Here is a 27,882-nt window from a genome sequence, read left to right as displayed (position 1 = left end):
ACTAATCTTGTAAAACAGGCAAAATGCCAATAATATAGCTAATAACTTTAATAGAGTTGTAAGTAAATATTTAAGCCAAGAGCTTCCCACACCAAACTGATTTTTGAAGAGCTCGTCAAGACTAGGGTGTGGGTCAACTTAAAGCACAATTCTGATTTTTCATATGGTTCCTTAAATGTGTTGTATGAGAGGATTCATCAGGTATGAAACACAGCATTCAGTTTGAATTATGGTACAGGTGTGTCCCTGAGATGCTGTAAGGACATTACAGGTCATATAAATTTTTGCTTTTCTCATCATATAGACCTCGGAGTTCAACAGGCTTATACCCCAGTTACTGTCATTTAAAGCCTGTTGAGTAAATGTTGTTAAGGCTTTGATATGACCGATTACATTCTGCAGTCCTATTGAAGGCACAAAAATAGTTGTTAAGTGGTCATACGAGTGGCATACAGATCTCTAGATTGCTTGGGGTCATCTCTGAATTGTTATGTATATGACTTATGGCCATGGCACTCATATGGTACATTTTCCTATCCATCCCAGTGGAAGCCAAGGCCATAAATCAGTACCACAAATCCACTGAGTTCCATTACTTGCAACCCAGTGACTCTCTGGTGGTCTGACTCAGTTCCATACCAATCATTGTCTCTAAGGGTAATTATATGTAGGCATTGTTCATAAGGCACCCAGCCAAATTTCCTACTGTTACTAGGCTTAGTTTGATTCACACTTAGTATGATTTAATTGTTCCCAACATAGAGAAGCTTTTAAACTTAAATGACAATATAAATCCATCCCATAATTGTGGAAGGTTTCCTCTTAATAGATGACAAGTTATAGCTTTTGATTGAGACTTAGCTCGTTGTTCTGATTGAGTTTGATGCTAAAGGAAAATTTGTATCTGTGGCCAGGGTCAGAGTGGGTATTATTTATTTCATGAGTAGCCTGAACAGGACTGGTCTTGCTTCTAAAATAAATTTCCTTAGGGCTATCCAATCAGAGCCTTGGAAGGGAGAAATCTACCAGGGTAAGCCAGAAGTAGTAGACACAGGTAATTCGCCACAAACCCAGTAAGTAGATTGATTTTTAAAATTAGCAAAGAATCGTGCCCATGATAGGAAAACATTTGATTCATATGCAAAGGTCCAGGAAGTCAGGAAAACTATAAATGATCATATGTGTCAGTTCCATCATCTTGGGTAAACTGTCTGCTTCGCATGTCGCCTTCTCATCCTGGTGTGAGTACATTTTCTCCTTTATTTGAGCATTGTTTTAAGGTGAATTTGAGGTCAGCAGTCCTCTCTACAGACCAGTGTGTCTCAGGGCCACTTTTTAAGTGGAAAATGTAAATCCAACAATCAGTTTCCTTTGGTTTTGCTGCACATGAGCTAGTTAAGAGTGCCTGGTGAGGGCCTCTCCATCTGGGTTGTAGTGAGTCCTTTAAATGACATCTTTTCCAATATACATAATCTGGTTGCACATCATGGAATATCTGATCTTCATCCAAAAATAGATGACTATGATAAACTTCAGAAACAAGCTTAAAATGCTCTTTTAGGAGTTCAGTTAAGCGTTTGCAATAATATAACATGTTCCCTTTTAATAATATATGTTCATAAAATCCTTCATCTAGTCTCATTGGTCTCCCAGTGATCATTTCAAAAGGATACAAAGGCTGTTTCCCAAAGGGAATTGATCTTAGGTTGAGGAAGACCAGTGGAAGGGCCTTTGGCCAAGGTAAGGAATAAGTTTCTACGATTTTAGCCGATTAGTATTTACTTATTTATTTTTTCCAATTGATTTTTAATTGTTCCATTTGTACTTTCTACTAGCCTAGAGGCCTGGGGGTGGTAAGTACAGTGGAAATGCTTCATAATTAGCCCAGTTTTGCAAATTTTCTTGACAAGTTGTCCAATAAAATGGGTTCCCCATCACTATATATTTCTACAGGGACTCCCCAAATGGGAATCACCCTAGTATTCATTTGCTTACCAACTGTGCAGTGGCTCTTCTGCATGGAAATGCCTCAACCCAATGTGAAAGCATGCAAATTATAATAAGTACACGCTGGTAACCTTGAGAGGGGCCATTTGGATAAATTCAATCTGCCAAATTTCAGAAGAGCCAGAAGGTAATGGCAAACTTCCCTGAGAACTATGTAATGGCTTTCCTAAGTTGTATTTTGGACATTTGGTGCACCTAGAATAAATTTTCCAAGTTACAGTGAAGGAGCGCTTCCAAAAATACTGTTTTACCCCACCCTTACTGTCTTATCTGAGTTCCAGTGAGTTAGCTTATGAATTTATTGTAAAATGGGGTATTAGAAAAATACAGCTTTCCATTTGGGCCTATCCGGAGCCCTTTGTTGGAGCCAAAACTCACTCCTTTTTGTTTTCATGTTTCTTCTCCTTTTGGTGCTGTTCTTAAAAATTTAGCAGGGTGTCAGCAAGGTTACTGGGAGGCTGAAAAGAGAAACCCACTGTTAGTTGACTTACCATTTTGCAGAGCTGCCGTCTTGGCAATGTGATCAGCTATGGAGTTCCCTTTGGCTTCTGTGGTGTCCGGCTCTGAATGACCTGATACCTTAATGATAGCTAATGCACTTGGTAGAAGAATTGCATCCAGTAATTCTGCATCTTGTCCCCTGAGGCTGCCCTGAGGAAGTTAAAAATCCTGTTTCCAAAGCATGCCAAAATCATGTGCTACCCCAAAAGCTTTGTGGCTGTTGGTGTAAATATTACAGGATTTCCCTTGCCAAGTGGCAGGCTCTTGTTAGTGCTATTAATTCAGCTTCTTAGGCAGAAGAGATATTAGGTAAGGGACCATTCTTAAGGATTGGTACTGGAGAAACAGCAACATAACTAGTACCAGTACATAACTGGTACTTTCCATGAGGTTCTCACAGATATGAACCATCAGTGAATGATATAAAATCAGGATTATCCATAGGGCTTTCTTGGAGATTGGTCCTGGGAGATAACAGATTGTCAGGTAAAACAATACAATTATGTTTTTCATCATTAACATCTAATTCCTCTGGAGCAAGGTGGCTAGATGAAGCTTGTTGCGTCTGTGAAGAATTATATTTGGTGAGAGCAAGATAGTCTCATGGGAAGTTAATCGACTTGCTGAATAACATTGTTTGTGATGAAAGTTTAACAAGACTTCCACAGGGCGAGGAACAAAGATGGTCTGAGAGTGACTCATGATTATCTCCACTGTGGTCGGACACAGCACAGCTGTCCCTGTGACAGCCTGGAGGAGAGGGGAGAGGCCCCTGGCTACTGAACCTAGCTTGGCTGTAATAGCCTACTGGCTGGCAGTGAGGCTGTGGTGCTGGGCTAGTGCTCCCAGTGCAGTCCCCTTGTTTTCGTGAACAAAGAGGAGGAAGGGTAGGTCATAATTTCAGTGCCCCAGGGCGGGGCCTTGGCCAGAAGTTGATTGTTTTTTTTTTTTAAGATCTTCATGGCTTCAAAATGTTCTGCATTTTAGCAAAGAGGTTCAGGTTGGTCTTGTTTGAATACATTATATACTAGTTAAGAAATGAAGGGTGGTGTCATCTGCGTATCTGACGTTATTGATATTTATCCCAGCAATCTTGATTCCAGCTTGTGCTTCTTCCAGCCCAGCGTTTCTCATGATGTACGCTGCATATAAGTTAAATAAGCAGGGTGACAATATACAGCCTTGACGTACTCCTTTCTTGATTTGGAACCAGTCTGTTGTTCCATGTCCAGTTCTGACTGTTGCTTCCTGACCTGCATACAGGTTTCTCAAGAGGCAGATCAGGTGGTCTGGTATTCCCGTCTCTTTCAGAATTTTCCACAGTTTATTGTGATCCACACAGTCAAAGGCTTTGGCTTAGTCAATAAAGCAGAAATAGATGTTTTCCTGGAACTCTCTTGCTTTTTCGATGATCCAGTGGATGTTTGCAATTTAATCTCTGGTTCTTCTGCCTTTTCTAAAACCAGCTTGAACATTTGGAAGTTCACAGTTCACGTATTGCTGAAGCCTGGCTTGGAGAATTGTGAGCATTACTTTACTAGCATGTGAGATGAGTGCAGTTGTGCGGTACTTTGAGCATTCTTTGGCATTGCTTTTCTTTGGGATTGGAATGAAAACTGACCTCTTCCAGTCCTAAAAAAGCCTCTTGATGAAAGTGAAAGAGGAGAGTGAAAAAGTTGGCTTAAAGCTCAACATTCAGAAAACAAAGATCATGGCATCTGGTCCCATCACTTCATGGCAAATAGATGGGCAAACAGTGGAAACAGTGTCAGACTTTATTTTTGGGGGCTCCAAAATCACTGCAGATGGTGACTGCAGCCATGAAATTAAAAGACGCTTACTCCTTGGAAGGAAAATTATGACTAACCTAGATAGCATATTCAAAAGCAGAGACATTACTTTGCCAACAGAGGTCCGTCTAGTCAAGGCTATGGTTTTTCCTGTGGTCATGTATGGATGTGAGAGTTGGACTGTGAAGAAGGCTGAGCACCGAAGAATGGATGCTTTTGAACTGTGGTGTTGGAGAAGACTCTTGAGAGTCCCTTGGACTGCAAGGAGATCCAACCGGTCCATTCTGAAGGAGATCAGCCCTGGGTGTTCATTGGAAGGACTGATGCTAAAGCTGAAACTCCAGTACTTTGGCCACCTCATGTGAAGAGTTGACTCATTGGAAAAGACCCTGATGCTGGGAGGGATTGGGGGCAGGAGGAGAAGGGGACGACAGAGGATGAGATGGCTGGATGGCATCACTGACTCGATGGACGTGAGTCTGAGTGAACTCCGGGAGTTGGTGATGGACAGGGAGGCCTGGCGTGCTGCGATTCATGGGGTCGCAAACAGTCGGACATGACTGAGTGACTGAACTGAACTGACTGAAAAGATGAAGGAAAAAGTTGGAATTCAATTCCTACAGTAGCTTAAAAGTCCTAAAAATCCCTTAATTGTCTTTTTGTCTTTGGGACAGTTAAGGTTAGGATGTCTTTCAGTCTACCCAGATCAATTAAAAGTCCTTCTTTAGATACCCTGTGTTCTAAATATTTTATACTAGTCTTACAGTATTGCAGTTTTTCTTTGGACATTTTATGTCTCTTTAAGGCTAGCTTCTGGAGAAAATACAGGGTGTTTTGTTGACTGTTTATCGAAGATTTGAACACAGCAACAAATAGTCTACATACTGTATCAAACCTGACTTCTGAGGACAATCCAGATCATCTAGATCGGCTTTTATTATCTGAGAGAGGTAGATGAGGCTTTCAGTATAGCCCTGTGGCGTACAGTCCATGGATATTGCCGTTCATTTGAAGTGAAGGCAAAAAAAAAAAAATACTGATCATCAGGATGTATAGGGATTCTGAAAAATGCACCACAGAGATCTATCACCAAAAGAAATCACTGTTTACAGGAAGGTATAGGAATTTGGCACTACAGAATGTTGAGGGATAATATTAATAATAGCATTGATAGATCTCAAGTCCTGTACAAATCTCTAGCCTTTGCCATTTGGTTTTCTTAACCAGCAAAATGGGAGTTATTACAGGGGCTGGAGGCTGGAGGAGAAGGGGATGACAGAGGACGAGATGGTTGGATGGCATCACTGACTCAATGGACAAGAGTTTGAGCAAACTCCGGGAGATGGTGAAGGACAGGAAAGCCTGGTGTGCTGCAGTCCATGGGGTCATAAAGAGTCAGACACGACTGAGTGACTGAACACCAACAACAAGGACTGGTGCAAGGCACAATAAGGCCTTTCTCAGTGTGGTCTCATAGTAAGGGTTTTGTTCCTTCTGTGGCTTCCTGCCTTAATGGATATTGGCAAATACTGGGCAGGGGCTTTTCCTTTTCTGTAGTAATTTTGATGGCAGATGCAGAATGTATTCTTCCAATGTCGGTAAAATGAAGTGCCCGTAATTCTTAAGGTACTAAGCCGAGCAGTTTGTCTTGTTCGGTGTCATCCTCATCAGGAGTCACAGACATATCTGATTGGTCCTTCAGATCTAGATACATTTCTCCCTTAGGAGTAAAGGAAATATGGGCTTCGTAAGCTTCTAATAGGTCTCTGCCTGTCAAGTGAACAGGAGCACTTTATACTAGAAAAAAGGAGTGTCTTCCTTTAAGTTCCCCTAAGTAGAATTCTAAAGGTAGTGGTTTAAGTCTTAATAGCGACTGAGCGACTTCACTTTCACTTTTCACTTTCATGCATTGGAGAAGGAAATGGCAACCCACTCCAGTGTTCTTGCCTGGAGAATCCCAGGGACGGGGGTGCCTGGTGGGCTGCCGTCTGTGGGGTCACACAGAGTCGGACACGACTGAAGTGACTTAGCAGCAGCAGCAGCGCATTAGAAATGCCTACCATCTGTATTGAGGTATTACTCTTGAGGGACAGAGCCTTTAATTTTCATGGAGTTCAAAAGTGAAAAGATGGCCCTAGTATCTCTTAAAGCTTTGTTTCTCTTTGTATAATCATTTCTACTTTTCCCAGGTTGTTAAGAGAAGGGGAAAGACTCACCACATTCCCTTGGAGCAGCCCTATTCTAGTTTAACTTGAAATTCTGGCCTAAAATCCAGTTTTCCTTCTAGGCTTCTTTTACTTAACTTACAGTTCCTTTTCTGATATTTTGGTTTTCTGCAGTAACAGCAAACTTTTTGTTTCTCTCAGTTGGAAATTACATGGAGGTTGGTTAACCTTCAACTGCTGTTGGGAACTTAATAGTGCAATTGAAGTTTCATGATTTTTGTAGATATCCCCCTTTGTTTTTAGTGGTTTTGAAAAGTTGATCAGCCAGTGTAACAAGGGCATTTGTATGTAATGTGGGCCAACTTAGATTGTGTCTTTTGCCCAGAGTAGCCAAATCCTCATCTAAGCAAAGGATCATTTTAGTGGTTAGAGAATGATTCAGGTGTCAAGTCAGAATATTGCTTAAAAGTTTTTTAAATCTCTCATAATAATCTGGAATTCATTCATCTGGTCTTTGCCTGTACTGTTGAATCTTTATCCAGTCTACAGTTTTTGAAAAAAGCTCTGGGATAAGTTCGAGGGGTTTCTGAGCTAAATCCTTGCATTTATTGCGAGCTTGTGAACTGTGTGATTCAAAATCCATTAAGGAGTGTTTCTCTGTCCATTCATTCTCTGCTTTGCTTTGAGAAACTAATAAACTGTATTAATTTAGATCTGAAAACCCGAGCTCGTAGGTCTGGATGGTTAACTCAGATTCGTTGTTGTTGGAGTCACTAAATTGTGTCTGACTCTTTGCTCTCCCATGGACTGTAGCTCCCAGGCTTCTCTTTCCATGGAATTTCCCAGGCAAAAATACTGGAATGAGTTGCCATTTCCTTCTCCAGGGTATCTTCTCCACCCAGGGATTGAACCTGAGTCTCATGCATTGGCAGGTTGATTCTTAACCACTGAGCTGCCAGGGAAGCCCTTAGATTCCTTAGCAAATCCCAGTGGATCCTGACTTGGATCAGGAAATTCCTTAGCTAAGGCTCTAAGGTTCTATTTGGGTCCAGGGTATGTATGTGAGCACCGAGGATGGGTCACCTCTCTAATAGGTTTCTCCTTAAAGGGAGCTGTAATCACTTCTGATTTTTTTTATCCTCCTTTTCTGAGGAAAGGGGAGCAGCAGGAGGCAGAAGAGTTGGAAGAGAAAGAGTGAGTGTCTGGGCCAGGCTATTCAGATAGAAGAAGAACAGAGGGGGAGAGAGAGTCAGCACTAGTGGCTTTTTTTAGTTCTGATATAATTTCAAGCACTTTTCTGTTTGTTTCCTGCGAAGAAGTTATTGTTTCATTTCTTCTTTTAGAAGCTTCTAAATAACCAATCAGAGTGAGATTTCCGTTCAGTCTGTCTGATCTTACAGCTGGCTTTTCTAACTGTGCATGCAAAAATATCAGTTTTGGACTATCAAAAGAACCCCAATTTGACCATTTTAGGTTGAGATCTCCTTTAGATATAGTCTGCCCATTTCACTAAGTACTTTCAAATATGAACTTTATATGTGTTGTACATGAATCTGGCTTGGGTGTTCGTTGGAGGTTTGTTTTCTGATGCCCCTCGTTTCTGTGTTTGAGTCTATTTCTCATTTTAAGTTGAATTTGTCAGGGGTAAAATTTACTAATGAAGTTGTGTGGTGGGTCAGTGTGCTGTTTGTGAGCTTAACTCCTCTACTGCTGCTAAGTCACTTCAGTCGTGTCCGACTCTGTGCGACCCCATAGATGGCAGCCCACCAGGCTCCCTGTCCCTGGGATTCTCCAGGCAAGAATACTGGAGTGGGTTGCCATTTCCTTCTCCAATGCATGAAGGTGAAAAGTGAAAGTGAAGTCGCTCGGTCCTGTCCAACTCTGAGCAACCCCATGGACTGCAGCTTACCAGGCTCCTCCGTCCGTGGGATTTTCCAGGCGAGAGTCGTTTCAACCCTTTTCTTTATCTTGGTTTTTCTCCCTTGGACAGTCTAAGACCACCGTAGGTGCTTGGATCGCTGAATGGCCAATTTTTATTCATGACTCCTGGTGAGCAAATATTTCAGTTAATGATTAGTTTTCCCTGTGGGACCCTGCATGGTATGAGGATGCTGTCTCCACCATTCCTGTAAACTTTTCAGTCTCCTGAGAAAGTCATAACTGGCTGAGAGGAGTCTTATTCCTTTTCTTCGGAGCTCAGTATTTTTCTTGGGCGGAGGGGGGTAGGGCCACACGGGACTTTGTTTTTTTTTAATATACATTATTTAATTGGAAGGTAATTACTTTACAGTATTGTATTGGTTTTGCCATACATCAGCATGAATCTGCCATGGGTGTTTCCCATCCTGAACCCCCCTCCCACTTCCCTCCCCATACCATCCCTCTGGGTCATCCCAGTGCATCAGCCCCAAGCATCCTGTATCATGCATTAAGCCTGGTCTGGCGATGCATTTCAGATATGATAATTTGCATGTTTCAATGCCATTCTCCCAAATCATCCCATCCTCACCCTCTCCCACAGAGTCCAGAAGACTGTTCTATACATCTGTGTCTCTTTTGCTGTCTCACATACAGGGTTATTGTTACTATCTTTCTAAATTCCATATATATGCGTTAGTATACTGTGTTGGTGTTTTTCTTTCTGGCTTATTTCACTCTGTATAATAGGCTCTGGTTTCATCCACCTCATTAGAACTGATTCAAATGTAATCTTTTTAATAGCTTAGTAATACTCCATTGTGTATATGTACCACAGCTTTCTTATCCATTCGTCTACTGATGGACATCTAGGTTGCTTCCATGTCCTGGCTATTATAAACAGTGCTGCGATGAACATTGGGGTACATGTGTCTCTTTCAGTTCTGGTTTCCTCGGTGTGTATGCCCAGCAGTGGGATTGCTGGATCATATGGCAGTGCTAGTTCCAGTTTTTTAAGGAATCTCCACACTGTTCTCCATAGTGGCTGTACTAGTTTGCATTCCCACCAACAGTGTAAGAGGGTTCCCTTTTCTCCACACCCTCTCCAGCATTTATTGCTTGTAGACTTTTGGATCGCAGCCATTCTGACTGGCTTGACATGGTACCTCATTGTGGTTTTTGATTTGCATTTCTCTGATAATGAGTGATGTTGAGCATCTTTTCATGTGTTTGTTAGCCATCTATATGTCTTCTTTGGAGAAATGTCTGTTTAGTTCTTTGGCCCGTTTTTTGATTGGGTCGTTTATTTTTCTGGAACTGAGCTGCAGGAGTTGCTTGTATATTTTTGAGATTAATTCTTTGTCAGTTGCTTCATTTGCTATTATTTTCTCCTATTCTGAAGGCTGTCTTTTCACCTTGCTTAGAGTTTCCTTTGTTGTGCAGAAGCTTTTAAGTTTAATTAGGTCCCATTTGTTTATTTTTGCTTTTATTTCCAGTATTCTGGGAGGTGGGTCATAGAGGATCCTGCTGTGATTTATGTCAAGAGAGTGTTTTGCCTATGTTCTCCTCTAGCAGTTTTATACTTTCTGGTCTTATGTTTAGATCTTTAATCCATTTTGAGTTTATTTTTGTGTATGGTGTTAGAAAGTGTTCTAGTTTCATTCTTTTACAAGTGGTTGACCAGTTTTCCCAGCACCACTTGTTAAAGAGATTGTCTTTTCTCCATTGTATATTCTTGCCTCCTTTGTCAAAGATAAGGTGTCCATAGGTGCGTGGGTTTATCTCTGGGCTTTCTATTTTGTTCCATTGATCTATATTTCTGTGTTTGTGCCAGTACCATACTCTCTTGATGACTGTGGCTTTGTAGTAGAGCCTGAAGTCAGGCAGGTTGATTCCTCCAGTTCCATTCTTTTTTCTCAAGATTGCTTTGGTTATTTGAGGTTTTTTGTATTTCCATACAAATTGTGAAATTATTTGTTCTAGCTCTGTGAAGAATACCATTGGTAGCTTGATAGGGATTGCATTGAATCTATAGATTGCTTTGGGTAGTATACTCATTTTCACTATATTGATAATTCTGATCCATGAACATGGTATATTTCTCCATGTTTCTCTCATTTCTATCATTTTTCCATGAGGACACATGTATTAGTGTCCTCTTTGATTTCTTTCACCAGTGTTTTCTAGTTTTCTGTATACAGGTCTTTAGTTTCTTTGAAAGTGAAGTTGCTCAGTCGTGTCCGACTCTTTGCAACCCTGTGGACTGTAGCCCACCAGCCTCCTCCGCCCATGGGATTCTCCCCGCAAGAATACTGGAGTGGGTTACCATTTCCTTCTCCAGGGGATCTTCCTGACCCAGGGATCGAACCCAGGTCTCCTGCATTACAGGCAGACGCTTTAACCTCTGAGCCACCAGGGAAACCCCCTTAGTTTCTTTAGGTAGATATATTCCTAAGTATTTTATTCTTTTCGTTGTAATGGTGAATGGAATTGTTTCCTTAATTTCTCTATTTTCTCATTATTAGTGTATAGGAATGCAAGGGATTTCTGTGTGTTGATTTTATATCCTGCAACTTTACTATATTCATTGATTAGCTCCAGTAATTTTCTGGTGGAGTCTTTAGGGTTTTCTATATAGAGGATCATGTCATCTGCAAACAGTGAGAGTTTTATTTCTTTTCCAATTTGGATTCCTTTTATTTCTTTTTCTGCTCTGATTGCTGTGGCCAAAACTTCCAAAACTATGTTGAATAGTAGTGGTGAAAGTGGGCACCCTTGTCTTGTTCCTGACTTTAGGGGAAATGCTTTCAGTTTTTCACCATTGAGGATAATGTTTGCTGAGGGTTTGCCATATATAGCTTTTATTATGTTGAGGTATGTTCCTTCTATTCCTGCTTTCTGGAGAGTTTTTATTATAAGTGGATGTTGAATTTTGTCAAAGGCTTTCTCTTTATCTGTTGAAATAATCATATGGCTTTTATTTTTCAATTTGTTAATGTGGTGTATTACATTGATTGATTTGCAGATATTGAAGAATCCTTGCATCCCTGGGATAAAGCCCACTTGGTCATGATGTATAATCTTTTTAATGTGTTGTTGGATTCTGATTGCTAGAATTTTGTTAAGGATTTTTGCATCTATGTTCATCAGTGATATTGGCCTGTAGTTTTCTTTTTTTGTGGCATCTTTGTCAGGTTTTGGTATTAGAGTGATCCCAACAGTTTCTATGAAGGCAGCCAAATTGAGGAAAAGTGTCAGATCAGCTTCTTGCCTACCCGTTCAGTCAAGACCACTCAGTCTCCTACAGCTGAGCAAAACCTGGTATCTTTCAACTGAGCCCCCCACCCCACCCTCCCAGTATCTTTCAACTGAGAGGGCAGGTACTCCTTATACACTGTCACATAACACTCAGAATCATCAGCCAGTGTGGGAGATCTGAGAACTGTAAGAGACTTACCTAAATTCATCTGGACTCCCCAAGGAGACAGAGGGGTACAAGGGGCCACTGCTGGTACCGAGGCTCTAGTTCCTCATAAAATTCAGGCAAAGGAGGGAAGTCCACTCTGGGTCACTTTGTTGGTTGCCATAAAACTGTCAAATGCACAACATGAGAGTTGCGAGTTAAGTTTTATTTGGGGCAAAATGAGGACTATAGCCTGGGAGATAGCATTTCAGGTAGTTCTGAGAAATTGCTCCAAAGAGGTAGTGGGGAAGGTTAAGATATATGTGACTTTGGTGAAGGGGAAGTACATGAAATCCAGTTATTTTTGCAGAAGGTCTCCTGAGGGTTACTCCTAGTCATGAGGAGCAGATGTTACCATGAAGGAATTTAGTGCTTTTCTAGATATGAGGAGATGCAAGAATTGGGCTCATAAAATGAGTTCCTGAACATAATCTAACTCTCTGAAACATGTTATGCCAGTTTTTCCCCAGCACAAAGTGCCTCATTCCTGATCTCCACCCCTTACTTCCTTCAGTTCAGTTCAGTCGCTCAGTCGTGTCTGACTCTTTGCGACCCCATGAATTGCAGCATGCTAGGCCTCCCTGTCCATCACCAACTCCCGGAGTTCACTCAGATTCACGTCCATCAAGTCAGTGATGCATCCAGCCATCTCATCCTCTGTCGTCCCCTTCTCCTCCTGCCCCCAATCCCTCCCAGCATCAGGGTCTTTTCCAATGAGTCAACTCTTCACATGAGGTGGCCAAAGTACTGGAGTTTCAGCTTTAGCATCATTCCTTCCAAAGAAATCCCAGGGCTGATCTCCTTCAGAATGGACCGATTGGATCTCCTTGCAGTCCAAGGGACTCTCAAGAGTCTTCTCCAACACCACAGTTCAAAAGCATCAATTCTTCAGCGCTCAGCTTTCTTCACAGTCCAACTCTCACATCCATACATGACCACTGGAAAAACCATAGCCTTGACTAGACAGACCTTTGTTGGCAAAGTAATGTCTGTGCTTTTGAATATGCTGTCTAGGTTGGTCATAACTTTTCTTCCAAGGAGTAAGCCTCTTTTAATTTCATGGCTGCAATCACCATCTGCAGTGATTTTGGAGCCCAAAAAAATAAAGTCTGATACTGTTTCCACTGTTTGCCCATCTATTTGCCATGAAGTGATGGGACCAGATGCCATGATCTTTGTTTTCTGAATGTTGAGCTTCAAGCCAACTTTTTCACTCTCCACTTTCACTTTCATCAAGAGGCTTTTTGGTTCCTCTTCACTTTCTGCCATAAGGGTGGTGTCATCTGCATATCTGAGGTTATTGATATTTGTCCCAGCAGTCTTGATTCCAGCTTGTGCTTCTTCCAGCCCCGCGTTTCTCATGATGTACTCTGCATATAAGTTAAATAAGCAGGGTGACAATAGACAGCCTTGATGTACTCCTTTTCCTATTTGGAACCAGTCTGTTGTTCCATGTCCAGTTCTAACTGTTGATTCCTGACCTGCGTATAGGTTGTCAAGAGGCAGGTCAGGTGATCTGGTATTCTCATCTCTTTCAGAATTTTCCACAGTTTATTGTGAGCCACACAGTCAAAGGCTTTGGCTTAGTCAATAAAGCAGAAATAGATGTTTTACTGGAAGTCTCTTGCTTTTTCGGTGATCCAGCGGATGTTGGCAATTTGATCTCTGGTTCCTCTGCCTTTTCTAAAACCAGCTTGAACATCTGGAAGTTCACGCTTCACGTATTGCTGAAGCCTGGCTTGGAGAATTTTGAGCATTACTTCACTAGCGTGTGAGATGAGTGCAATTGTGCGGTAGTTTGAGCATTCTTTGGCATTGCCTTTCTTTGGGATTGGAATGCAAATTGACCTTTTCCAGTCCTGTGGCCACTGCTGAGTTTTCCAAATTTGCTGGCATATTTTCTGCAGCACTTTCACAGCATCGTCTTTCAGGATTTGAAATAGCTCAACTGGAATTCCATTCACCTCCACTAGCTTTGTTCATAGTGATGCTTTCTAAGGCCCACTTGACTTCACATTCCAGGATGTCTGGCTGTAGATGAGAGATCACACCATCGTCATTATCTTGGTAGTGAAGATCTTTTTTACTTCCTTCAGGGGATGTTGAAGGTCAGCAACTGCAGCCACACGTGACTTAATCCTTACAGAGGTGGATGGCAAGTGCCCGTTTGTAGTTGATAGCATTGTGGTCAGAAAAGATGCTTGATATGATTACAGTTTTCTTAAATTTGCCAAGGCCTTTGGTGGCCCAGCCTGTGATCATTCCTGGAGAATGTTCCTTGTGCATGTGAGAAGAATGTGTGTTCTGCAGCATTTGGATGGAATGCTCTGTAAGTATCAGTTACTCTAATGTGTCATTTAAGGTCTGTTTACCTTGTTGATTTTCTGTCTGAATAATTTTTCCATTGATGAAAGTGGGGTGTTAATGTCCCCCACTATTATTGTGTTATTGTTGATTTTTCCTTCTATGGTTGTTATTATTTGCCTTATAAAGGTGCTGGTATGTTGGGTACATATTTATTCACAATTGATACAGCTTTTTCTTGGGTTGACCCCTTAATTGTTTTGTAGTGCTCTTCTTTCTTTGTCTCTTGTAACAGTCTTTATTTTAAAGTCCCTTTTGTCTGATACCAATATAAAATATTGATATAAATATTGATACCCTGGCTTACTTTCCATGGAATACCTTTTTCTGTCCCCTCACTTTGTATGTGTCCCTAGATCTGAAGTGGGTCTCTGGTAGACAGCATATATGTAGTCTTGTTTTGTATCAATTCAGACTGCTTGATATATCAGTCTCTATATAGACAAGATTTTAAATTGCTGGTGTTTTAATTTCAAATGCATTTCCAATATCCTGTATTTGTCCAATATCCTTTCTCACAGTTACTGGTTTTGATATTACATCTGCAAGCATCTGATTTCCTACCTTTTATTTTAGGTTTGCCTTTCCTAGTGAGCTTTTCTGTTAATGATTTTGTTTCTAGTTGTGGCCTTTTCTGTCTAGAGAAGTTCCTTAAGCATTTGTTGCAAAGCTGGTCTGATGGTCCTGAATTCTCTTAGCTTTTGTGTGTCTGTAAAGTTTTTGATTTCTCTGTTGAATCTGAGTAAGAGCCTTGCTGAGTAGACTACCCTTCATTGTTGTAGGTTCTTCCCCTTCTTCACTTTATATATCGTGCCACTCCCTTCTGGCCTGCATTGTTTCTGCTGAGAAGTCAGCTGATAATCTTATAGGAGTTCCCTTGTTTGTTTGTTGTTTTTCCTTTATTGCTTTTTAATATTTTTTTCTTTGTCTTTGTTTTTGTCCATTTGGTTACTTTGTCTTGGTATGTTCCACCTCATGTTTATGCTGCCTGGGACTGTCTGCTTCCTGGACAGGGGTGATTGTTTCCTTTCCCATGTTAGGGAAGTTTTCAATTATTATCTCTTCAAATACTTTCTCAGGTCTTTTATATGTTTCTTTTCCTTTCAGGATCCCTATAATGTGAATATTGATGCATTTAATGTTGTCCCAGAAGTTTCTTAGACCTCATCTGTTTCATTCTTTTTTCTTTATTCTGTTCTTTGGCAGTAATTTCCACTATTCTGTCTTCTAACTCACTTACCTGTTTTCAGCTCACTGTTCTTCTGCTTCAGTTATTCTGTTATTGATTCCTTCTAGTGTATTTTTCATTTCAGTTATTCTGTTGTTCATCTCTGTTCTTTAGTTCTTCTAGGTCTTTGTTAAGCATTTCTTGTGTCTTGACCTGTGCCTTCATTTTTTTCCCAGATCATCTTTGCTGTCTTTACTCTTTTTCCTCCAGTAGCTTGCCTGCCTCCACTTCACTTACTTGTTCTTCTGGGTTTTTATCTTGTTAATTCATCTGGGATACATTGGTCTACTGTAATTTTGTCTACCTTCCTGTGATTTTGGTTTCCACTTTGCAAGCTGCAGGGTTATAATTCTTTTTGCTTCTGTCCACCCCCTGGTGGATGAAGCTGTCTAAGAGGCTTGTCAGGCTTCCTAATGGGAGGAGCTGGTTCTTGCCCCTTCGTGGGAGGAGCTGGTTCTTGCCCGCTAGTGAGTGGAACTGGAAGTTGTTCCTCTGGTAGGCAGGACCACGTCAGGGGCTGCGTTTATTGAGCAGCTATGTGCTCAGGAGGATTTTAAGCAGTTTATCCCAACCTGTTGGTTGCTTAGCCTGAGGCATCCCAGCACTGGAGCCGACAGGCTGTTGGGTGGGACCAGGTCTTAATGAGAAAATGGCCCCCTTCCAAGAGGGCTCACACTGGTGCCTCCTGTGTCCTTGTCCCCACAGTGAACCACAACTGCCCCTACCTCTCCCGGAGACCCTCCAATACTGGCAGGTACTTTGGGGCCAGTCTCTTATGAGGTCATTACTTTTTTCCCCTGGATCTTTATATCCTTGAGATCCTGTGTGCACCCTCCAAGAGTGGGGTTTCTGTTTCCCCCAGTCCTGTGGAATTCCTGTGATCAAACCCTCATGAACTTCAAAACCAGATTTTCTGGGGATTCCTACTCCCATTGCTAGACCCACAGGTTGGGAAGCCTGATGTGGGGTTCAGAACTTTCAGTCCTCTGGGAGAACTTCTGTGGTATAATTATTTTCCAGTCTGTGGGTTGCTGCCTGATTTGATTTCATCACTGTTGTGCCTCTCTCACTGTCTTGTTTTGGCTTTTTCTTTGGATGTAGGGTATCTTTTTTGATAGGTTCCAGTGGTTTTTGTCAGTGGTTGTTCAATAGTTGTGGTTTGGATGTTTCATTAAGAAGAGGTGAGCTCATGTTCTTCTCTGCCATCTCATCTCCTTGATTCCTTGTACTTCAGTTACTCCTTGGTGTAAGGAATGGCTGAGTCTGCAATCACTCCACCTTCCTTTGGAGTCTCCTTCAGCTTCTCCAGTTCCTGGGCAGCTGTGTGTGTTCGGTTCTCTGACAAGGGCTCCAGGCTCTGTCTCCAACACCTCGCCCTTACAAGACGCTAGTGGACCAGCTGCACTGCTACCTAGGCAGCGAGGGGGCGCTCTAGATCGTGAAGGCTTTTCATGAACAGAAATTCGTAGATTTAATGTCGGCAGATTTTATGAGTTTATTACATGTTGGATTTTTTTTTTTTAATGAAGCATAGTTGATTTACAGTGTTGTGCTAATTTCTGCCGTGCAGCAAAGTGATTTGGCTATATATATATATATATATATATATATATGTTTATTCTTTTTAAATATTCTTTTCCATTGTGGTTTATCATAAAATACTGAATATAGTTCTCTGTTCCGTACAGGAGGACTTTGGTGCTTACCCATTCTGTATGTAATAGCTCATGTTTACTCACCCCAGCCTATCACTGCACCCCTCCCCAGCCCCCTCCGTCTTGGCGATCACAAGCCTGTTCTCTGTATTCATGACTGCTTCACGGGTAGGTTCATGTGTGTCATGTTTCAGATCCCACATGTAAGTAATACCGTGAGTTAGTTTTCTCTTTGCCGCTGACTTCACCGAGTATGATAATTTCTAGTTGCATCCATGCTGCTGCACGTGGCATTACTTCATTCTTGTGTATGGCTGAGTAGTGTTCCATTTTGTGTGTCTTCTCTGTCCATTCATTTGTTGATAGATATTTGTTTCCATGTCTTGGCTATTGGAAATTGCGCTGCTGTGAACAAAAGGGTGCCATGTATCTTTCTGGATTAGAGTTTTGTGTGGATTTAGCTTCCCTGGTGGCTCAGATGGTAAGAAATCTGCCTGCAATTCAGGAGACCTGGGTTCGATCCCTGGGTGGGGAAGATCCCCTGGAGAAGGAAATGGCTCCCCACTCCACTATTCTTGCCTGGAGAATTCCATGGACAGAGAAGCCTCTTGGGCTGCAGTCCATGGGGTTGTAGAGAGTCGGACAGGACTGAGCATGTATGCATACACTGATGCAATAAGTCTCTACTCTTGACCACTGGAAGCAGAGTTGCTGGGTTCGGGGTTTGGCACACCTTGAAGGTAAGGTCCAGGATGTTTGTTAGAAGAGTCTGATATCTTGTTAACTTTCTGCTGGTCAGCCAATGATGTCCTTTGACTTCCAGCATAGATTGTACCTGATGAGAGGTTAATACATCTAAGCGTTGTCACAGGGTGAGCTTGGATACCTCATTAACAAGCAGGGCTGCTACTGCCCACAGCCAGCTTGGCCATCCCAGGGCCGCAGAGTCCATTTGTTTTGGAAAGTGAGCCACAGGTCTCTGATCCATTCCCAGCTTTTGGGTTAGGATTCCTAGTGGCTAATCCCGACCTCTTCATGCACATATAGGGTAAAGGGCTTTTCCATGTTTGCAAGCCCCACTGCTGGTGCTCTGCTAAACTAAGTCTTTAGAGTCTCAGAGGCCCTTTAGTTTACAGATGGTCCTTATTCTTTTGAAGGGGTTCCTTTCTCCTCCCTTTAGAGCCTCATATCGGAGTTTAGCTATAGGGCTGTCATTTAGAATCCAGATATGACAGAACCCAGCTGTCCCAAGAACGCCTTGGAGTTGTTTCTTGGTGGTTGGAGATGGTATGCACTAATTGCTGTTTGATCTATGGCCAGGGTTTGTTTGCCCCTGGGATCAAGACAAATCCTAAATATTGAACTCCTCGCTGTGAAATCTGAGCCTTCTTGGAGAGACTTTTATCCACTTTTTGCCAGAAAACTTAGGACCCTATCAGTATTTTGATCTGAATCACTACTTATCAATGTCATCAACAGATTGTAGCAGAGTTCTCTTCTCAAGGCTCAGTTCCCTTAATTCCCTTGCTAATGCATTTCCAAAAAGATGGAGGCCTTCCTGGAAACCCTGGGGAAGCACTGTCCAGGCATATTGGTTAGCCCCCAGGGTGTCAGGGTCCCTCCATTCAAAGGCAAAAAGGCGTTGAGAATCTGGATGTTGGGGAATCCAGAAAAATTCATCTTTGAGGTCCAAAACAGAAATACTGAGTGTCCCCTCGCAGTTGGGTGAGGAGGGTGTGTGGGTTTGGCGCCAGTGGGTAAATAGGGATGACGGCCTCATTCACTACTGCTGAGTCTTACACCAACTGATACTGCCCGCTAGGCATCTGGACAGGAAGGATTGGGGTGGTGCAGGGGGACTGGCAGGATCTGATGAGTCATGTTTTAGGAATTTGCTGAGCAGTAGTTGGAGTCCCCTCAGGGCCTCAGGCTTCCGAGGATATTGTGTCTTCCAGGGGTGTTTTCCTCAGGCCTTAAATCTTATGTTTTATTGGGGGAGCACATTTTGCCCTTCTTGGCATTGAGGTATCCCAAACTACAGGATCTACTTGTCAAATTTCCTAAAGGATGTTGTGGGGGATATTTTGATGCCCACCAGGTGGGTCATCTGGGATTGCTCACATACGCATTCTCTGTTTGGATTCTTTACCTCCTTGGACTTCATCTTGTCCTAAGATTATGTAGCAGATCTCACCCGAGGAGGAGGACTGGGCATTCTGGCATGTACAGAAAGGAGTGAGTAGTAACAATAGACCCGACGTTGCAGGCAAGGGGGAAATGTAAATCACCTTACCTTTAGCTGGCCAAGCCAGAACAGAGCAGGTATCTCCAGTGTCCACAGGAAACTCTGTTTTCTTACCTGCCACATCGAAGAAGGCTCTCTGGAGTAAAGAGGGTGGATCAGGTGGGACGTGGAACCGGCCAGGCACCTGAGCCTGTCAGTTGGGGTGTGGAAATCGCTCACAGGGAACCGGGGCCAGTCAGTGTCACCCCTCTGGCATCCCACAGGAAGGTGCTCAGGACAGCCCCCCTCCCAGTGCCCCCCTTTCTGACAAAAGGCGTGACTGGTTCAGGCCCAGGTGGTTTCTTGGTGGTGCGTCCAGCCTTCTCAGCCCTCCATGGTCCCCTTGAGGTGGTAGGTGAGTCGGAGCTGCCAAAAGCTGTGTTTTCTGTATTAGCCTCTTATCTTGATTGGCCTCCTCCATTAAGTCTAAGTTGTTATAGACCTTTACAGTGGGGTTTGGGCCCAGCCTCAAGTTTTTGTCATTTTCTCTGGATATCTGGAGTAGCCTGAGTGATAAAATGCACAGCCAGTAATGTCTCGCTTAAGACTCAGGGTCTGTATTGGTGTCCTTTCTGAGTGTCTCCGTCACTGGCTCAGGAAGACTGCTGGGGTTTCATCTTTTTCCTGTGTAACCTCTCAGGCCTTATAATAACTCACAGGCTTTGGCACACCTTTTCATTCCTTCTGATAGACAAGTAATGTAATGTCTCATCCTAGCCTGGCCTACACGATTGTCATAATTGGATTGCGGGTCATGTTCTGGGGTTACATACCCGCGCCCCCCTCTGCACCCCTCCTCCACCTGATGAAGTTGGTGGTGTGGATTGGTGGCCAATAGGCCATCTGCTATTTCCCTGGCCTTTTCCAGTATATGCTCCTTTTCATGCGGGGTGCAGCAGTGGGCCAGAATAACCCTGATGTCCTGCTATGTGTGAGAGAAAGCCAACCCCAGCCTGGGAAATTTACCCCTAAACTTGTCAGGGTTCTCTGAGAACCTGGCAAACCTCTCCTTGCAGATTAACCCAGTTACTTTAAGATCTCTCTTTGGGATGTCCTCCAGGGGCCCCTTAAAGCACCCCAAAGTTAACTGGAAGTCAGGAAAGTTTCATTTAGAATTTGCTATTTGAAAATTCTGTTAAAAAGTTTTAAAACACCCAGGCAGATAGGATCATAGGTTTCTGTGAAACAATCCTTACTCCTTGAGCTAAGGTGGGAAAAAATAAAAAGTCGATGTAGATCACTTAAAGGCACAGGGACTCACACAATCTTTTATCAAAAGAGCGTCCAGGACAGCTTTTGTTCTCCTATGAGAGAGGCCAATCCAGTCCTACACCAGTCTGCTCTTAATAAAATCCATGTACCTAGTTACATGTAATCCAACCTTAGAAAATCCCGACCACATACAGAATTCTTTTTCATTGCCCCTCCTCTGCAAATCGTCTGCCACTTTCTGTAGCTATACGTTGTGTCGTGTTCTCTCCCCATTCAGAGGACTCTCTGTGACCCCGTGAACTGCAGCACTCCACCTTCCCTGTCCTTCACTATCTCCCAGAATTTGCTCAGACTCCCGTCCATTCAGTCAGTGATGGCATCCAACCATCTCAACTTCTGTCGTCCCCTTCTCCTCCTGCCCTCAATCTTTCCTAGCATCAAGTGGTCTTTCCCAGAGAGTCAGCTCTTTGCATCAGGTGGCCCAAGTATTGGAGCTTCAGCATCAGTCCTTCCAATGAATATTTGGGGTTGATTTCCTTTACGATTGACTAGTTTGATCTTCATGCTATTCAAGGGACTTTCAAGAGTCTTGTCCAGCACCACGATTTGAAAGCATCAGTTCTTTGGCACTCAGCTTTCTTTATGGTGCAACTCTCACATCCATACATGAATACATGACTATTGGAAAAACCATAGCTTTAACTATATGGATCTTTGTTGGCAAGGTGATGTCTCTGCTTTCTAATATACTGTCTAGGTTTGTCATAACTGTTCTTCCAAGGAGCAAGTGTCTTTTAATTTTGTGGCTGCAGTCACTGTCTGCATTGATTTTTGGAGCCCAAGAAAATGAAATATGACATTGTTTTCACATTTTCCCCATCTATATGTCATGAAGTGATAGGACTGGATGCCATGATCTTTGTTTTTTGAATATTGAGTTTTAATCCAGCTTTTTCACTCTCCTCTTTGAACCTTCATCAAGAGACTTCTCTTCACTTTCTTCCATTAAAGTGGTATCATATGCATATCTGAGGTTGCTGATATTTCTTCCGGCAATTTTGACTGCACCTTGTGATTTATCCAGCCTAGCATTTCAAATGATGTACTTTGCGTATAAGTTAAATAAGCAGAGTGACAGTATACAGCCTTGATGTACTCCTTTCCCAATTTTGAACTAGTCTGTTGGTCCATGTGTGGTTCTAACTGATGCTTCTTTACTTGGATACAGGTTTCTCAGGAGGCAGGAAATGTGGTCTGGTATTCCCGTCTCTTGAAGAATATTCCACAGTTGGTTGTGATCCACATAGTCAAAGGCTTTAGCATAGTCAGTGAAGCAGATGTTTTTCTGGAATTCTCTTGCTTTTTCTGTGATCCAGTGGTTGTTGGTAATTTTATCTCTGGGTCTTCTGCCTTTTCTGAACCCAGCTTGTACATCTGGAAGTTTGCGGTTCACCTACTGTTGAAGCCTAGCTTGAAGGATTTTGAGCATAATCTTGCTGGCATGTGAAATGAGTGTAATTGTATGGTAATTTGAGAATTCTTTGGCATTGCCTTTCTTTGGGATTGGAATAAAGACTGACCTTTTCCAGTCCTGTACCCACTCCAGTGTTCTTGCCTGGAGAATCCCAGGGACGGGGGAGCCTGGTGGGCTGCCGTCTATGGGGTCGCACAGAGTCAGACACGACTGAAGCGACTTAGCAGCAGCAGCCACTGCTGTTTTCCAAATTTGCTGGCATACTGAGTGCAGCACTTTAGCAGCAGCATCTTTTAAGATTTGAAATAGCTCAGCTGGAATTCCATCAGCTTCACTAGCTTTGTTTGTAGTGATGCTTCCTAAGGCCCACTTGACTTCACACTCCAGGATGTCTGGCTCTAGGTGAGTGATCACACCATCGTGGTTATCTGGGTCATGAAGATCTTTTTTGTACAGTTCTTCTGTGTATTCTTGCCACGTTTTCTTAATCTCTTCTGCTTCTGTTAGGTCCTTGCTTTTTTTATCCTTTACTGTGCCTATCTTTGCATGAAATGTTCTCTTAATATCTCCAGTCATCTTAAAGAGATCTCTAGTCTTTCCCATTCTGTTGTTTTCCTCTGTTTCTTTGCATTGTTTACTTAAGAAGGCTTTCTTTTCTTTCCTTGCTATTCTCTGCTACTCTGCATTCAGTTGGGTATTATCTTTCCCTTTCTCCTTTCCCTTTCATTTTTCTTCTTTTCTCAGCTTTTTGTAAGGCCTCCTCCGACAACCACTTAGCCTTCCTGCATTTCTTTTTCTTTGAATGGTTTTGGTCACCACCTCCTGTACAATGTTAACGAACCTCTGTCCATAGTTCTTCAGGCACTCTGTCTACCAGATCTAGTCCCTTGAATCTATTCATCACCTCCCCTTAATAATCATAAGGGATTTGATTTGGCCATACCTGAATGGCCTAGTGATTTTCCCAACTTCCTTCAATTTTAGCCGGAATTTTGCAATAAGGAGCTGATGGTCTGAGCCACAGTCTGCACCAGGTCTTGTTTTTGCTGACTGTATAGAGAGAGCTTCATCTTCAGATGCAAAGAATATAATCAATCTGATTTCAGTATTGGCCATCTGGTCCATGTATAGAGTCGTCTCTTGTGTTGTTGGAAGAGGGTCTTTGATATGACCAGTGTGTTCTCTTGGCAAAACTGTTAGCCTTTGCCCTGCTTCATTTTGTACTCAAAGGCTGAACTTGCCTGTTACTCCAGGTATCTTTTGACGTCCTACCTTTACATTCCAGTTGCATATGACTAAAAGGACATCTTTTGGTATTAGTTCTAGGATGTCTTGTAGGTCTGCATAGAATAATTCGACTTTAACTTCTTCAGCATTAGTGGTTAGGGCATAGACTTTGACTGTTGTGATGCTGAATGGTTTGCTTTAGAAATGAACCAAGATCATTCTGTCATTTTTGAGATTGCAACCAAGTACTGCATTTCAGACTTCTGGCCTGGAGAATTTCATGGACTCTATAGTCCTTGGGGTTGTAGAGAGTCAGACAAGACTGAGCGACTTTCACTTTCACTTTTCATTCCTTCAAAGGGATTCTTGGCCATAGTAGTAGATATAATGGTCATCTGAATTAAATTCGCCTGTTCCCGTCCATTTTAGTTCACTGATTCCTAAAATGTCGATACTCACTCTTGCCATCTCCTGTTTGACCACATCTAGTTTATTTTGATTCATGGACCTAACCTTGCAGGTCCCTATGCAGTATTGTTCTTTGCAGCATCCAGATTTACTTTGACCATCAGACACATCCACAGCTGGACATTGTTGCTGCTTTGGCTCAGTCTCTTCATTCTTTCTATAGCTATTTCTCTGCTCTTCTCCAGTAGTATATTGGACACCAACCAGCCTCAGGGGTTCATCTTTCAGTGTCATCTTTTTGCCTTTTCATACTGTTCATGGGGTTCTCAAGACAAGAATACTGAAGTGGTTTGCCAGTCCATAAATTGGTAGAAAACATTTCAGGGTGGCACCATACATCTTTAGTTTCTCTCTCACAAGACAAAAGTAGATAAATTTAGACCTAATTTTTAGCAATTAATGTTCCAGTATTTTATCCTATTTGAAATTGTCTGGATATTCAGTTAATGCCTATCATTTAACTTATTTTTAAACTTACCAAAATTTGGAGGGACTATTTTAGATGAAAGTTTTCAAAACATGATTAGTCCTATGGGGTTTACCAAAAAGTTCTTATCCCAGTTACCTTTACTTCAAAATTTAATCATATCAGGTTGTTTTCCCTGTTGACAGATTTTATAACAGAAACACTGTGTGCTTATTTCTAGTAACCCTCAGTTCAGTTAAGTTCAGTCACTCAGTCGTGTCCGACTCTTTGCGACCCCATGAATTGCAGCAGGCTAGGCCTGCCTGTCCATCACCAACTCCCAGAGTTCACCCAGACTCATGTCCATCGAATTGGTGATGCTGTCCAGCCATCTCATCCTCTGTCGTCCCCTTCTCCTCCTGCCCACAATCCCTTCCAGCATCAGGGTCTTTTCCATTGAGTCAACTCTTCACATGAGGTGGCTGAAGTATTGGAGTTTCAGCTTCAGCATCAGTCCTTCCAGTGAATACCCAGGACTGATCTCCTTTAGGATGGACTGGTTGGATCTCCTTGCAGTCCAAGGGACTCTCAAGAGTCTTCTCCAACACCACAGTTCAAAAGCATCAATTCTTCGGCGCTCAGCCTTCTTCACAGTCCAACTCTCACATCCATACATGACCACAGGAAAAACCATAGCCTTGACTAGATAGACCTTTGTTGGCAAAGTAATGTCTCTGCTTTTGAATATGCTATCTAGGTTGGTCATAACTTTTCTTCCAAGGAGTAAGCGTCTTTTAATTTCATGGCTGCAGTCACCATCTGCAGTGATTTTGGAGCCCAAAAAGATAAAGTCTGACGCTGTTTCCACTGTTTGCCCATCTATTTCCCATGAAGTGATGGGACCAGATGCCATGATCTTAGTTTTCTGAATGTTGAGCTTTAAGCCAGCTTTCTCACTCTCCTCTTTCACTTTCATCAAGAGGCTTTTGAGTTCCTCTTCACTTTCTGCCATAAGGGTGGTGTCATCTGCATATCTGAGGTTATTGATATTTGTCCCGGCAGTCTTGATTCCAGCTTGTGCTTCTTCCAGCCCAGCATTTCTCACGATGTACTCTGTGTATAAGTTAAATAAGCAGGGTGACAATATACAGCCTTTACGTACTTTTTTTCTTATTTGGAACCAATGTGTTCCATGTCCAGTTCTAACTGTTGCTTCCTGACCTGCATATAGGTTTCTCAAGAGGCAGGTAATGTGGTCTGGTATTCCCATCTCTTTTCAGAATTTTCCACAGTTTATTGTGATCCAAACAGTCAAAGGCTTTGGCACAGTGAAAGTGTTATACTTAACACTCATGTCTCTAAAGACAGGTCTGTATTGATTAAGCACACAGGTTTAAGCCAGACAAGCCAATTTCTATAGAACCAGAGATCTCATAGTTTTCCTGCTTGAATTGAAAATGCACCTCTCCTTTTTTCCCCTCAGTCTAGGGTCTACAGATCAATCCAGTACTTGCTGAGAGCACAGACAGAGCAATTACATTGCAGAGGGCAAGGAGAGAGATGCAGGCCCCTCCAGCTCAAGCAGGAGGGGAAAATGCAGGCTCCTGTCTTTTCTTTCTGTTCTTTAAAGTTCTAGCAAGTACCCCAGGGCTGCCGTCTCAGGGCATGTGGGCTGTGTTTGTATTTCAAGGCTTAAGTCCTCCACCAGGCCTACAGTGTCACAGAGACCTGCAGAACAGCTGGACAGACAAAACTGCATCATAAAGGTAGCAATCACAAAACTTAAAGACACAAAAATCTTTCAGGATAAAGGGGCCGGTAGTGTAGGAGTGAGGACTGAGGAAGAGGTAAAGGGAGGAGGGACAGAAAAGACTGAAAAACAGAGAGAGTGCTGTTTCTACCCGCCCCCCTGCAGGTGTCTGTTCAGGCACCAAGCAGCACACTTCCGGAAAGGGCCAGTGAAGGAGGGGGCGCCCTGTCTGCTGCCCACCCGATGCTCTAGCCCAGAAGCCAGCCCGTTGTCTGTGGGACTGCAACCCAAAGGTGGGGCTCTGACCACGCGGTATATAGCATATATAGTGTACAGCATATAGCAGTCTGCCGCTGCAGCCTGTCCCAGCAGGGCTTCTCTTGGGGGCAGGAAATAAAGGTGAGAATATTGGGACAGTCAGACTTGGAGCCACAACATGACCTAAGGGCGGAACCTCTGTCACTCTCCTGAATCTCCAGGGGGAGCCCTCTGGCCCGGGGTCTGTGCAGTGTGAGGCCAGCCTCTCCACCTCTGCTCGCCACCTGCCAGAGGAGCAGGTCTCATAGGCTGAGAGGAGGGATGCTGTAGCTGCCCGACGTCCACTCTTGGGAGGGTAAGACTGAAGGAGAGGACAGAGAGAGAAGATTTCAGGAGAGGGAAAAGGACGAAGGTGCGGGGAGGCGTTGCCTGAGTGAGGTACTGAGGCCCCCAGGGGCCAGGAAGGCAGTCTTAAAACGAGGTGATGCTGAAACAAGCGGTCAGGTGACCACTTGTCACCCGGGGTGGCTGCATCCCACGGTCCCAGAGGGGCCCAGATCCTCTACCCAGAAGGGGACGGGCCCCATGTTGGGCATTGCAGAATATGTTACCACCCAGGGTTCTTGGCCTCCTTGACAGAGGCCGGATGAAACATTCAGGCGCGGCCTTCTTGGGGCCCCTGCTGCAGCGGGGGTCAGGGGGACACAGACCAACAGGTTCCCTTGGGCGCCTCCCACTCATTTCAGTCTATGGGTGTCCTTTGCCCAAAAGTGGGTCTCTTGTAGGCAGCCTGTTGTAGGCTCTGGTTTTTTAATCGAGTCTGCCACTCTGTGTCTTCTGATTGGAGCATTTAGTTTATCAGCTTTTAAGGGAATTCTTGGTAGATATGTATTTATTGCCATTTTAACCTGGTTTTCCCAGTTGGTTATGGATTTCTTCTTTGTCCTCTTTGTTTTTCCTGTTGTGGTTTCATGGTTTTCTTCTGTATTATGCTTGTGTTCTCTTCTTGGTTTGTGAATCTGGTTTGTGGTTATCATGCTTTTCAAGTGTTAACCGCATCCTATATCTGCTTGCCTTAGGCTGGGAGTCAAGCACATTCTAGGAAATGAACAAATATATATACGTTTTCTTTCTTCCCTCACATTTTATGATTTTGATGTTCTTTTTTGCATCCCTGTGCTCATCCTTTTGGTGTTTTCACAGTGGTAATTATTGATACTGACCAGGGTTCTTGGCCTGCCTTAATCAGTGGAAATCGACTGGAGGCCAGATAAGAAATTCAGGTATAAGGCTTTATTCAGGCTTCTGCGCTGGCTGCAGGAGTGAGTGAAAACAAATAACATGTTCACATGCTCCCCAAGTGGGGGACAAGCTTGTTCCTTATATGGGGTGAGGGTAGGGTAGGGGTGTGTTGGGGGAGGGGGGGGGCGCTTAGGTGGTCTTGCCCCCCTCTCTGGTGGTGGTGAGTGCAGCCGGGGCGTGCACAGTACCTGCTTTGGCTTGGGACACCCAGGTTTGGTTCTTGGCTCTTCAGAAATGACATCTTTTTTTTCTCTTTTTGCCTTTTTTGTATCTTTTGGTCCCAAATTTGTTCCAACTGTACACACACAGGGTTGTTTTTAGTCCCACCTATTTTGTAGCTTGAGAGGCTTGTCCAGGGCCAAGCTTTGCAACACTGCGGCAAAAGCTCCCAGGTCCCAGGCCTGTCTCATG

General features: G+C 43.1%; 1 protein-coding gene and 1 non-coding gene across 4 annotated transcripts in view; one reads left to right on the top strand and one right to left on the bottom strand.

Moving 5' to 3' along the window:
* The window catches only part of MLH1 (mutL homolog 1), a 93,320-nt gene that overhangs the window by 47,771 nt on the left and 17,667 nt on the right, over positions 1 to 27,882 (top strand). The window lies entirely within an intron of this gene.
* Positions 10,727 to 10,799, bottom strand: TRNAY-GUA (transfer RNA tyrosine (anticodon GUA)). Its single transcript has one exon. It is a non-coding gene; the product is annotated as a tRNA-Tyr (tRNA).

Source organism: Bos indicus, chromosome 22, assembly GCF_029378745.1.
Source record: "Bos indicus isolate NIAB-ARS_2022 breed Sahiwal x Tharparkar chromosome 22, NIAB-ARS_B.indTharparkar_mat_pri_1.0, whole genome shotgun sequence".
In the NCBI taxonomy this organism is placed as follows: Eukaryota; Metazoa; Chordata; class Mammalia; order Artiodactyla; family Bovidae; genus Bos; species Bos indicus.
The sequence above is the reverse complement of the archived record's forward strand: the minus strand, read 5'-3'. Positions and strand labels throughout refer to the sequence as shown.